At 43.8% G+C, this 13,426-nt stretch overlaps 1 protein-coding gene across 8 annotated transcripts in view; it reads left to right on the plus strand.

Moving 5' to 3' along the window:
• Window positions 1-13,426, plus strand: part of THSD7A (thrombospondin type 1 domain containing 7A) — a 522,569-nt gene that overhangs the window by 121,047 nt on the left and 388,096 nt on the right. For 2 of the 8 annotated variants that reach the window (XM_043541145.1, XM_043541144.1), the window contains exon 3: window positions 10,702-10,721. The exons of the other annotated variants lie outside the window; for them this stretch is intronic. The gene's annotated coding sequence lies outside the window, so the exon portion shown is untranslated. The remainder of the gene's footprint in view (window positions 1-10,701; window positions 10,722-13,426) is intronic. 8 annotated transcript variants of the gene reach the window in all.

The following is a 13,426-nucleotide window of genomic DNA, read 5'->3' on the forward strand; positions in this document are numbered from 1 at the left end:
TATGCAAACTATTTTCTTAACGTTGACTTCCTCATGTATTATGAGTTGGCAGTGTTTACTTTCTTTTATCTTGCGTTTCTCTACTTTGGGAAGAAGAAACAAATATCTGGAGGGAAGCATCAGAGCTCCTTCTTGTTCAGGTGTGTGTGTTATGTTGATGCATCAAGTGAATATTTAATTTTTCCTGTGGAATTTATAGATTTACTTTTTTCCACTTTAACAGCCAAAGGGCTGCCTTTGCTATTTAGAATCCTGTGACGTTACATGAGCCCTGCCTCAATTTCAGTGTTTGACTGCATGCGTGTATCCACTCAGTCATACATTTTCACGTAGTCAATGTTATGCAGAATATGCATCTATTTGGCTAAATAAAATGTAAAGAAGAAGACTGTACTGGTCTGAATCCTTAAAATTCCTCCTGGCCTGCAGAAAGGGAGTTGCATTTTTTTTGTTTTTGATTTTGTATCTACAGAAACTCTTTTATCCAGTGAAATTCACCCTGCAAGACAAATGAAATGGCAAAGCTCCAACAGGCAAAGCTCTGTTATGCACTGTTACATCAATTTGACACTGGTTAACTTCACTGAAGTGGAAAGTTGAGGAGTAATTCAATTGAGAATCATATCCCAGGACAGTAAACTCAGACAAGTTTTGTGACAACCTAAACACATTTTCTAAAAATTCTTGGTGGTTTTCCCCCTAGTAAAACTAGGTTAAATTTCTCAAACTTAAAATAATTGATTTGCTGTCAGAGGGAAGTAGCTACCATATTCATGCTAGGCACACATTATGGCTGCTCTCTGATGCTATAAATATTTACTGCTGAGTGTAGTCCCACTGCAAGGCCCTTAGTTCATTTTGTGTGGTATTGTTATGTGGTGGTATACAGCAGAAATGTTTCATCCTAGAAAGAGATGCATCTCTGTGTATGCCGTGATTCCTGTTTGTAATAATGAAGTGTTCCGAGATCCTTTTAACCCAAAGGAGCAATACAATTTTAAAATTAAGCTTTGAATCATTTTTGATTTAAAAAAAAGTTTTTCTGCTTACTTAACTAATTCCTTAGATATGATTTTGTTCTAGTAATATCAGTGTTCTGTTTCTTATGAAATATTTTCTTTTTGTTCTGTATCTACACATTGTCTAGAACAGTGATGCTCAGATCTCAGTGGTTCAGGAGCCAAAGAGCTATCCTGAAGCTAGTACCAGTCTTGATAAGCAGCTTTTTATTATTATTATTATTATTTATTATTATTATTTATTTTATTATATTTTTCCATACGTGAGAAAGCTGTGTTGGATATCCTGTCACATGGGTGAAAGTGTGTTTAAAAAAAAAAAAAGATGTGTGTGGAGGGAGGGGGGGCAGCGGTGCATGGGACAGAAGGTTCAGTAGGCTCTGCAAATATGTAGCCATTGCCAGCCTGATAGTCAGGAAGTGTCTCTTTGGCGCTTTTTACAAGAATATATATTCTTCACCCATTAGAGAATTCACCCTCCTCGTATTTGAAAGTCAAATGTTAGTACTAACACTTTTAATAAAGAATCTATCAACTTTTATGTGAAAACTTAAATGTTCAGAAACCTGATGATTTTATTCTGCATAAGGCTGACATGACATTATAAATGGTTAGCTGAGATTCAGTTTTGGGGTTTTTGGTCTTGTGGGGCGGTGCTGGTGGCTGCTTTTTTCTCTCAAAGATAGTTAGCAGAATATTAATGTAAAAAAACTCCCCTGGGGAGGTTTATTCCATTGTTTGGTATTTGTACGTCACTATATTGTAATAAATATACATTGTATATATACCTACATTGTAATAAATATACCAGACAGGATGTACATATTGTGATACAGCATGGCCAGAGGGCATCAGGAGAGTGTTAGAAAGGAGCCTTATTCCCTGTAGAGGGAAGAAAGTTTGCTATAGATTAATGAAAGCACCTGAAGCCAGTTAGAGCACCTGAAGCCAGTCACCTGATAAAACCCCCCTGCTTCAATCAGACAAGGGAAGGAGTTGAAGCAGAGTGGATTGGTATTGGAGGAGAGAGCGGTTTGGAGGAGTTGAAGCAGAGTGGATTGGTGTTGGAGCAGAGAGCAGTTTGGAGGTAAGCAGAGGAGAGTTTGGAGAAGTGCTGCGGTGGGCTAAGAAGACCAAGACCCTAGGTAAAGGGACACCTGGTTTGTGCAGAGGGAGGGCAGGAAGCCCCACAAGCTGCAGGGCAGGAGAGGGAAGTAGCCCAGGGGAAGGAACTGCTAGTTCTAGTGGTTACCGCTATCCCTAGGGCCCCTGGGCTGGGACCCGGAGTAGAGGGCGGGCCCGGGTCCCTCCCTCTCCACCCCCTCCTCTAGGACACTAGTGGGACAGTTAATACCCCAGTTCAGGGGCAAGAAACGGTGCCCTGAACCCTCCCCAGGAAAAGAAAGCACGAGACCCATCAAAGTAGTGCCGGCAATTTGCCACACATGGTGTTAGCAGTGGGATCTATGCGCTGGGGACTTAAACCAGAGTTAGCCAAAACCCTCCCATCCCTAAGATGGATGACGTGGTCAAGGCCCTAATACAAGCCACCGCAGCCCAGCAGGAGGCTACCCGGGTCCAAGCAACCGCCCAAGAGGAGGCGACTCGGATGCAGCAGGAGACTAATCATCTGTTGATGAGTCAGGCTGCCCAGGACGGAGCCCTGCAATTGTGTGACCTGATCCACCTGACCCAGAAATGGCTGCGCCCTGAGGCCCTCAGCTCTGAGAAGATGATGGAGCTTCTGGTACTAGACCAGTATATGAGAGGGTTACCACCAGATCCCCAGGCTTGGGTTAGCCAGAATGACCCCTCCACCGATGATGAGTTGGTCTCATTTGTGGAAAGACAGCTGGCAGCCCGCGAACTATTCCAGACCCCAGGGGGTGAGACACAGGAAACCAGGAAGCCAGTCCCAAACCCAAGGCCCCGGACTGTCGAGAACTCCAGAAGAACCATAACTGGGAGGAAAGACACCAAGGAATGGCCCGAGGCCACGAAGGGACCTCGGGGTTTGGGATGAGAGGGCGGCAACCGGAATAAGGGGGCGGTGTTACGAGTGTGGGGAATTGGGGCATATAGCAGCTCAATGCCCCAACAGGGAAGAGCCTATGCACTGTAATCTGGGGGATCACGGGGAGCAATGTGGCCTAATTGGCCTGGTAGGGGTCGCAGTGATCTCGCATGGGTATAGAAGATCAGTAAAAATGAATGGAATCAAAACCATAGCATTAGTAGATTCCAGGAGTGCTGTCACGCTGGTCTCGGGGAAGTTGGTGGGACAAGACCAACTAACCTGGGCCAAAAACACAGGGGTAACATGCGTTCATGGCACCATACATTTCTACCCCACAATCCTGATACAAATTGAGATCCAGGGGAATACTAGCAGGGTGACTGCCGGGGTGGTCCCCAGGCTCCCCTACCCTGTCTTAATTGGTAGGGACTTCCCCGGGTTTGAGAGCTTACTCCCCCCAGTAGAGCCAGGGGAGGGTAGCAACCCCTGGGCTAAGACGGACGCACCTACAGATTCTCTCACCCCAGTGTTTGCCCAATTTGCCCCAGAGTTATTCTCATCCCCTGGAAAACCCCGAAAGTCTAGGTGGGAAAGGAGGGCAGATAGAAGTTTAGGGACCAGGATTCTAGCAGAGAATCAGAAGACCTCCCTTGTTGGTAGGTGAACCTGTTCAGGAGACAATTCAGGCCAGTGAGGACTCAGAGGGGGTTCCTAGCCCAAGTAGGGGCAACCCAGGGGGTGGAGTAGAAACAGGCCCCCTGGAATTAGGTCAGTTTGGTACCGCACATGAGAATTTCGGGCAGGACCAAGCCAATGAACCGCTATATGCAAATATGAGGGAGGAGGTAGTGGAAGTAAATGTCGTACCCATGGAAGGAAAGACCAAGGCCATATTATGTGCTCAAACGCGATCTGTTGTACAGGATAGCGGAAATACGAGGGGAAGAAGTAGAGCAACTGTTAGTCCCACGGAAACACACAAGGGCAGTACTAGAGTAAGCTCACAGTTATCTATTTGGGGAACATCTAGGAGTATACAAGACAATGGATAGAGTGCTAAGAAGGTTTTATTGGCCAGGAATACGTGCAGAGGTCTAGCGCTATTTTCATAGATTCATAGATATTAAGGTCAGAAGGGACCATTATGATCATCTAGTCTGACTTCCTGCACAACGCAGGCCACAGAATCTCACCCACCCACTCCTGCGATAAACCTCTCACCTATGTCTGAGCTACTGAAGTCCTCAAATCGTGGTTTAAAGACTTCAAGGAGCAGAGAATCCTCCAGCAAGTGACCCGTGCCCTATGCTACAGAGGAAGGCAAAAAACCTCCAGGGCCTCTTTCAATCTGCCCTGGAGGAAAATTCCTTCCCGACCCCAAATATGGTGATCAGCTAAACCCTGAGCATATGGGCAAGATTCACCAGCCAGATACCCAGGAAAGAATTCTCTGTAGTAACTCAGATCCCACCCCATCTAACATCCCATTACAGGCCATTGGGCCTATTTACCGTGAATATTTAAAGATCAATTAATTGCCAAAATCATGTTATCCCATCATACCATCTCCTCCATAAACTTATCGAGTTTAATCTTAAAGCCAGATAGGTCTTTTGCCCCCACTGCTTCCCTTGGAAGGCTATTCCAAAACTTCACTCCTCTGATGGTTAGAAACCTTCGTCTAATTACAAGTCTAAACTTCCCGATGACCAGTTTATATCCATTTGTTCTTGTGTCCACATTGGTCCTGAGCTTAAATAATTCCTCTCCCTCTCCGGTATTTGTCTCTCTGATATATTTATAGAGAGCAATCATATCTCCCCATAACCTTCTTTTGATTAGGCTAAACAAGCCAAACTCCTTGAGTCTCCTTTCATAAGACAGGTTTTTCCATTCCTCGGATCATCCTAGTAGCCCTTCTCTGTACCTGTTCCAGTTTGAATGCATCCTTCTTAAACATGGGACACCAGAACTGCACACTGTATTCCAGGTGAGGTCTCACCAGTGCCTTGTATAATGGTACTAAAACCTCCTTATCTCTACTGGAAATACCTCGCCTGATGCATCCCAAGACCGCATTAGCTTTTTCCATGGCCATATCACATTGGCGGCTCATAGTCATCCTATGATCAACCAATACTCCAAGGTCCTTCTCCTCCTCCATTACTTCTAATTGATGAGTTCCCCAGCTTGTAACTAAAATTCTTGTTATTAATCCCTAAATGCATGACCTTACACTTCTCACTATTAAATTTTATCCTATTACTATTACTCCAGTTTACAAGGTCATCCAAATCTTCCTGTATGATATCCCGGTCTCTCTCTAAATTGTCTAAATTTGCTAATGGGCTTGCAATTTCATGTGCCAGTTCCTTTACTATTCTTGGATGAAGATTATCTGGGCCCCCCGATTTAGACCCATTAAGCTGTTCGAGTTTCGCTTCTACCTCAGATATGGTAATATCTACCTCCATATCCTCATTCCCATTCGTCATGCTACCATTATCCCTAAGATCCTCTTTAGCCTTATTAAAGACTGAGGCAAAATATTTGTTTAGATATTGGGCCATGCCTAGATTATCCTTGAACTCCACTTCATCCTCAGTGTTTAGCGGTCCCACTTCTTCTTTCTTTGTTTTCTTCTTATTTATATGGCTATAGAACCTTTTGCTATTGGTTTTAATTCCCTTTGCAAGGTCCAACTCTACTTGACTTTTAGCCTGTCTCACTTTATCCCTACATGTTCTGACCTCAATGAGGTAGCTTTCCTTGCTGATCCCTTCCATCTTCCACTCCCTGTATGCTTTCTGCTTTTTCTTAATCACCTCTCTGAGGTACTTGCTCATCCAGCTTGGTCTACAACTCCTGCCTATGAATTTTTTCCCTTTTCTTGGGATGCAGGCTTCCGATAGCTTCTGTAGCTTTGATTTAAAGTAATCCCAGGCTCCTCTACCTTTAGATCCATAAGTTCTTCAGTCCAATCCACTTCCCTAACTAATTTCCTTAATTTTTGAAAGTCAGCCCTTTTGAAATCAAAAACCCTAGTTGCAGATTTATTTTTGTTAATCCTTCCATTCAGTTTGAACTGAATTAGCTCATGATCACTTGAACCAAGATTATCCCCTACAACCATTTCTTCTATGAAGTCCTCACTACTCACCAAAACCAAATCTAAAATGGCATCCCCTCTAGTCGATTCAGCAACTATTTGATGAAGGAATCCATCAGCTATCGCATCTAGGAAAATCTGAGCTCTATTATTATTACTAACACTCGTCCTCCAGTCTATATCTGGGAAGTTAAAGTCTCCCATGATCATGCAGTTTCCATTAGTATTTACTTCATTAAAAACATTAGAGGGCTCTATCCATATCCAGATTAGATCCTGGTGGTCTATATTACACCCCAAACACTATCCCAGGGGAGGCTCTAGTAGTTTTCTTCCCCAATGTAATTTTTGCCCAGACGGACTCTGTCGTATCCATTCCATCGCTTCTTATTTCTTTACATTCTACCTCATCATTGATATACAATGCTACTCCACCACCTTTACCTTCATTTCTGTCTTTCCTTAACAGCATGTACCCTTCAATACCTGTAGTCCAGTCATGACTATTCCACCATGTTTCTGTTATCCCTATAATATCTGGTTTCACTTTCTGCACCAGTAGCTCTAGTTCCTCCATTTTGTTACCTAGGCTCCTCGCATTGGTGTACAAACATCTTAATTTTTGCTGTTTGGCCTCACTCACATTCTGTATGCGATTACGCATGGTCATTCTACAGCCGGTATAAACTATTAGACTGGTCTCCACACTGCCCTTACTCCTTATATCCATTCTCCTACCCACGGCTGTATCCTTTCTTACTTTGTTTTCTTCCCTCTCGGTGCTAAAATCCGGCATGGAGATTACCTGGACATCTCCCAACCATCTCCCCCAAATTCCTAGTTTAAAGGTCTCTTAATCAGTTGTGCCAGCCTCCATCCTAGAAGTGTATTTCCTTCCCTACTCAGTTGAAGTCCATCCCGAGAGAACTGTCCTCTGTCCATGAATGCCTCCCAGTGGCCATACATCCCAAAGCCCTCCTTATAGCACCACTGCCTAAGCCATCTAAGCAGAGTGGATTGGTGTTGGAGCAGAGAGCAGTTTGGAGGGAAGCAGAGGAAAGTCTGGAGAAGTGCTGCAGTGGGCTAAGAAGACGAAGACCCTAGGAAAAGGGACACCTGGTTTGTGCAGAGGGAGGGTAGGAAGCCCCACAAGCTGAAGGGCAGGAGAGGGAAGTAGCCCGGGGAAGGAACCACTAGTTCAAGCGGTTTACCACTATCCCTTGGGCCCCTGGGCTGGGACCCGGAGTAGAGGGCAGGCCCGGGTCCCTCCCTCTCCACTCCCCTCCTCTAGGACACTAGTGGGGCAGTTAATACCCCAGTTCAGGGGCGAGAAAGGTGCCCTGAACCCTCCCCAGGAAGACAAAGCACGAGACCCATCAAAGTAGTGCTGGTAATTTGCCACAACACACACACATTTTTGTGTGTATGTACATAAAAAAACCTAGTCAGGTACAAATGTCAGATAATGGAATAGATGACTTCAACAGGCTTATTACCATAAATGTTCTCTGGACCAACTTTACAATTGTTACTGCCCTTGTAAATAAGGGCAGTCAAAATTTCCTCAGTACCCCTCAATACCTCATTACATGCATGTTTTCTTTTGCATTTTATATTAACTCCAACACTCCTGTTGTAGTTATGCTTCCTATCAGTTACTTCTCAAGCATATCTAACCTTTATGAATACCTTTCCTTGTATTATACTGGTTACTTTCTACTCTACTCACTTGAATTCTGTAGCACCCTTGCAAATATAAGTCTAGCACATACTAATAATCCACACAAACTACAAGCTTTTCTCTCTTGCCCACTCTCTCACACATACATCATCTCAGATGTAGTCCACTTTTGGACTAATAATTAAACACACTGGGTCACAATCTCTCAGCCATCTTTCTGAGCCCCTGAACTGGGTCCAGATGTCCCTTGATAAAATTCATTACAGCCATTAGGCTCTCGCAGGGACTGGTGTACTGGCTTGGGATCAGGTGGAACACTACAAACTGCACCATGCCTCGTCCTAAATATAATTGGAATGCAGGTGGCTACACTAGTTCTGTAGGTATGTCTATGCTGGTGGTGTAATTTCCAGCTTGGGTAGACCTGCCCATGCTAGCTGTGTTGGAGCTAGCAAGCTAAAAATAGCAGAACTGCAGCTGCAGAGCTAACAAGATAGGCTAGCTGCCTTGAGTACAATTCCATCTGAAATCCTAGATAAGTAGTTTGCGTGGCTAGCCTGAGCCCCCACCCATGCAGTCATGGCTACACTGCTATTTTTAGCCTGCTAGCCCGATGAGAGCTAGTACAGGTATCTCTACTTAAGCTGGAAGTGTAGATACAGTAGATATACCCTATGCCACACAAAAATTCACCCCTCTTGATCTCAGTGGCCCATATGTGTGTCTGGGAGAGATGAGACTAGTATATGGGTGGGCAGGCAGGCTGAAGATGTGCCTGGGGCCAGGCGCAAGAGCCGTGTCTCTGAATTGAAAGCACAGGCACTTAAGGGCTTCCACAACACTATTGCTTCAATTCCTGGGTGTACCAAAATAGCAGCATGCTGGAGAGCCCTTAAAGTGCCAGTCTATCAGTGGAAACATAATGCTTCAGTGGAGCTCTGCAGGCTTGCCTTTCTGGTGCTGTGAGTGGTGGAGGAGAGACAGTTAAGATTGAGAAGAAGAGCTGATGAGTGGAGTGTAGATGAGTTGTTGAGTTACTTAACTGCTTATTTCCTTGCTTTGTACTGTTTGTTGGTGGGTAATATAGTGTAGCAACGTTGAGTTAACATTAATTAAAGTAACAAAATGTAACATTTGTGGGGACGAATATAAAAACTACGTTTAAAGAACATTATTATGGTGGCCATGTCAAGCACTCGAAAGTTAGGAAATGCCAGTATTAAGGAAATGCCCTTTGCAAGCCTTTTGCCCCTCTAACCATCTGTAGTACTTACCACACTGCATTCTCTGAATTGCTCACAATTTTTGGTGTTTTTATTTTCACAACACCCCTGTGAGGGGATGGATCCATACTCAGTGTAGATGGAATCTTCTAAATGAATTTAGTTACCAAACCCTAACGAGTCTCTACTTGAGTATATGCAAACTGAGATTTTAAAAGACTTGTGTGCCTAAATTAGTTCAGATTTACATGAGGCCATAAAAAGGCATATTCCTGACACTAAGGCAATTTCCCCACTGCCACCTCTTTGTCCCCTGCCAAATATGAAGTCCCAGCTTGAAAGCTGGTAGGTTCTATATCTTTTCAATGAAACAATTATCAGAATGTTTTAACATGGGGGAAACAACACATTTCCCCTTAATTTTCTTCTCAGAAATTGCTGAACTGTTCTCAGGAATACTGAACTGAGTCAAAAACTCATTGCAAAAAGTTATAGCCTGAGTGGCTAAAGTCTGGCAAAGTTATAAGCAACAGAAAATGTGGTCTTTACAATGGAAAGTACTATAGTCATCCTTAAATATAAATATGCTATTTGCACCACCTATAACATTTATATCTAAATAAATTTTTAAAAATCTTCTCATGGTCAAGCCTTTTAAGACCCTGTACCTCAGGTACCACACAACTAAAAACTTGTCAAATGCCAAGTTTTATTATATTTTATAGCATCTTCAGTCAATTCTTCTCGTATCTTCCTAAGAAATTGCTATTTTTTTACAGTAATGTCTAATTTGTGTGTCAAAATGAGACCCTTGATTGATTTGTAGGTCACTTGTGTTTCCATTCTTTCCTACATACTTTGACACACTTCTGGAAAAGATTGTCTTTGTAAGTCTCAGATGGATCCTGTATAGCTATGCAGTCTTTGTCAGTCTTTAGACAATTCTGGGTTTTGATCACTTGTTTTCATGTGATAGTGATTTTCTTTAGTACTTTTTTTCTTCCTCCCCTGAGAAATTACATGTTGTTTTTGGCTTCTGTTTCCCATTTTCTTTTATGAACTCTAAAGCCAAGAATTCATTTATTTTTTAACATTCTTGTGCTCTTCTGTTAGTAAATTACCTTTAGTATGTCATAGACCTAAGCATTTCCTTCACTGACCTTTTGTGTTTGAAACATTTCTTATTTAGATAACCTCTTGGACACTTCCTCTCATTTTTCCTTTACAATATAGTAGCTGCTTAAAATATTAAGTGTCTTCATCTCTTCATGTCTTCAATCTTAGATTCTTTTTCAGTTTGTTTTGGTTTCTTTAAAGTTATAATACATTTTTAATGTTTTTGAAACTACTTTGTCTTAGAAATGATTTCACTGTATTTGCTCAAACTTTTGAAAAAATCCCAACCTGAAAATGAGATTGAGTGGAAAACTTCAGCCCTACAGGAAGTTTGTCAAAAATATAAAGAACTAAAACCAGAGAGGTTTGTGGTGGGAAGCGTTAGGGAACCTTGACCCTAGGCATCACCACTGCTTTGTATATAAGACATACAAATATGTACACTTTGCAGCTTTTCATAGTATGTTTTCTCCTTGAAGGAAAAGTCATGCTACAATCAGAATGCTGAAAAGTGCTGTTTATCTTTCAATTTTCAGATTGCTGATCAGAGTATAATGTGAGTACATTTTTCTTTTGTTTCATACACTCTGTAAGGGAGAACACCACAATAGAATCGAAATTTGCATGAAGGATTTCCTCCTCCCAGAAGCTGAGCAGACATATTCAGTCCATTCAACCATTGCCAATCCAAGAGACAAGGGCTGAGGCTTGGGAACTGACCCCAGCTCATATTAAATGGCGAATAACTTCATTAACACAGATTAACGTTGTCTGGTGGCATCTCGTGCCCTTCCAGAATCTCAAGTTCAAAACTCAAACTTGTAAAAACCAGGAAATAGAGTTAAGATGCAGGCCCTTGCAACCTTTACTCTGCCTCACCAGAGCTGGCAATAGCCAATGAGCGTTATCTGCATGCACTCTACCTGTGTTCACTGTTGGTGTCGCTGTATTGAATGGTGGAGGGATTAGCTGGAGCAGCTTGGAAGAGCTGTTTCATGATATGAAGTGATTTGGTGGTGACTGTGTTCCTCAAGGCATGTGTGTCCCTCTCCCTGCCCCTGTGTATGTGATCACAGGAAAGAGGTACATGTGTACTTTGAGAGATCCACAATGCCTCATTTCAGCACTGCATGTAGGCTCTGACAGTAATGAGGCACAGAGGTCTTCTTGCCATGGGGATTGTCAGCAGTGAGGTGGGAGATGTGTGGTCTGAGTTTAATGAAGCTTGAGTGAAAGTACAGTGTTAAATGCCATCACTTGCATAAGCGCGAAGGGGATGTAAAATTTAGCAGACATGTTCTTGCTGTGGTGTAGGTAAGTATTTGAGTGTAGGGCAGATGTAGGTAGCTCCTGTTGAATACAAGACAAAGGCAGAGTGTGAGTATATTTATAGTGTCATTGGGGCATTGTTCAAAGAGGGTAGGTAGCTAAGGTTTCATGGGCATGTACTTTAATTTAAGTCTGTATTTCCTAGCTTTCACAAATTTATTTTGCTGCACTTAGCTGTCTGGAAGGCATGGGGAACCACCGGGGAACCTTAAGTGTGAGTTAACAAACTTTTTTGCCGTATAATTTCCTAGTTTTTTGAAGAGAGAAAGAAACGTTCTTGGGAATTAATGGTCATCTAGGCAGTTGTAATGATCATGTAGATGTGCAGGTCACATACTACTGTGAATAGGTAATGATGATAATACATAGCACTTTTCAACAGTAGGTCTCAAGGAGGGAAACATCATTATCCCCATAGTGCAGATGGAGAAACTGAGGCACAGAGTGGGAAAGCTGTTTGGCTAAAGTCAGCCCAGAGGCAAGTGGCAGAGCCAGGAATAGAGCCCCCAAGGTTTCTGAGTCCTAGTCCATTGTTCTGTACACTAGACCACACTGTTGCTATGTGATTGTCAAGTGCCCCGTCCCCTCAGCCACCTGCAGGTAGCAGGTTCAGAGAATGTGAAGTGACCTATTCATCTCAATGAGATGCTCAACTGAATGAGAACACCCCATGGAAATGAATACAGTCTGAAACAATAGCTCTGTGGTGTGTGTGATCTGCTCCATTCAGGTCAGTGTGTGTTCCCATTCCCCAATGCTGGACACCTTCAAGCATGCCTGTCTTCACCTCAGTGTCAGCAGTGTGTTCTTGGAGCATGCTCCCAGTGTACCTGTGCTCAGCTTCACACCCTGAGAGGCAGGGCTTCCCCAGATCCAGGCACAGATGGGAGGCAGGGGGAGGGGCATAGACCCACCTATAGTGAGAAGGACACCCAGATCTCATTTCACATGGGGGGGGCAGGTGAGTGGCTCAGACCCCTGTAGATGGTTATCCCCCCCAGCTCCTGGTGCACACATGTGGGGGGGCAGGCAGAAGGACCCAGACACCCTCAGAGGGGCAGCTCTCCCCCCAATTCCCAGCTCATTTGAGAGAGGGCCCAGAGGGGGAGGTCTCTCCCATAAACAGCACACACATGGGAGAGCAGGGAAAGGAGCTAAGACACCCCCAACAGGGCAAGCCTCCCTATACCGAAACTGGCTCATATGAGAGGGTAGGGAAGGGCTCAGACTCCTTAGAGGGGCAGTGCCCCCTCCAGATCCTTGGACACATGCAAAGGTAGGTAGGTAGGAAGAGGAGCTCAGATGCACCAAGGCAGGCAGCCAGCCCAGATCCTAATGCATACATGGGAGGGGAGATTGTGGGGCTGACAGATATCCCATCTATGTTCTTCCCCAGATTGCCTGCCACTCACCTCCATGTTCCCCTTCCTTTTGTCCCACCCTGCCCCACAACCCCCTCATCTGAGTCCCCAACCCCTACCATCGATCCCCATTTATTGCCCTCCCTTTGCTGCAGCCCCCTAACCTCTGTCTATTGACCCCCTCCTCCCTAATTCTATCCCCCACTCCCAGAAAACATTTGCAATTAATTTTCTTTTCAAAAACAGTTTGAGCGCTGTCTGAAGTTTCTGCTGCACTCAAATTAAGTTTCCCGAAAATAAATATAACAAACAAAAAAACCTTGTTGACAGAAGCAGGTTGTAGCAACATGCCTCTTTCAGATTTCTTCCTAGTTGAGCTCACAGTGCCAGTGTGGTGCTCAAGTTTGATGCCACAGTGGTTATTCAGAGCCACTCGGGTCACGTGAATCAAAGCTGGTTTTTGACTCTCTTTGGCTGTCTCGCTTGCTGCATGTGTTCAGTTTCAGGTGTGTGAGACTTAGGTGTGAGCCTAACTGGAGAAGTAAACTCTTTTGCAGGATTTTGCTAGTGG

Source organism: Chelonia mydas, chromosome 2, assembly GCF_015237465.2.
Source record: "Chelonia mydas isolate rCheMyd1 chromosome 2, rCheMyd1.pri.v2, whole genome shotgun sequence".
In the NCBI taxonomy this organism is placed as follows: domain Eukaryota; kingdom Metazoa; phylum Chordata; order Testudines; family Cheloniidae; genus Chelonia; species Chelonia mydas.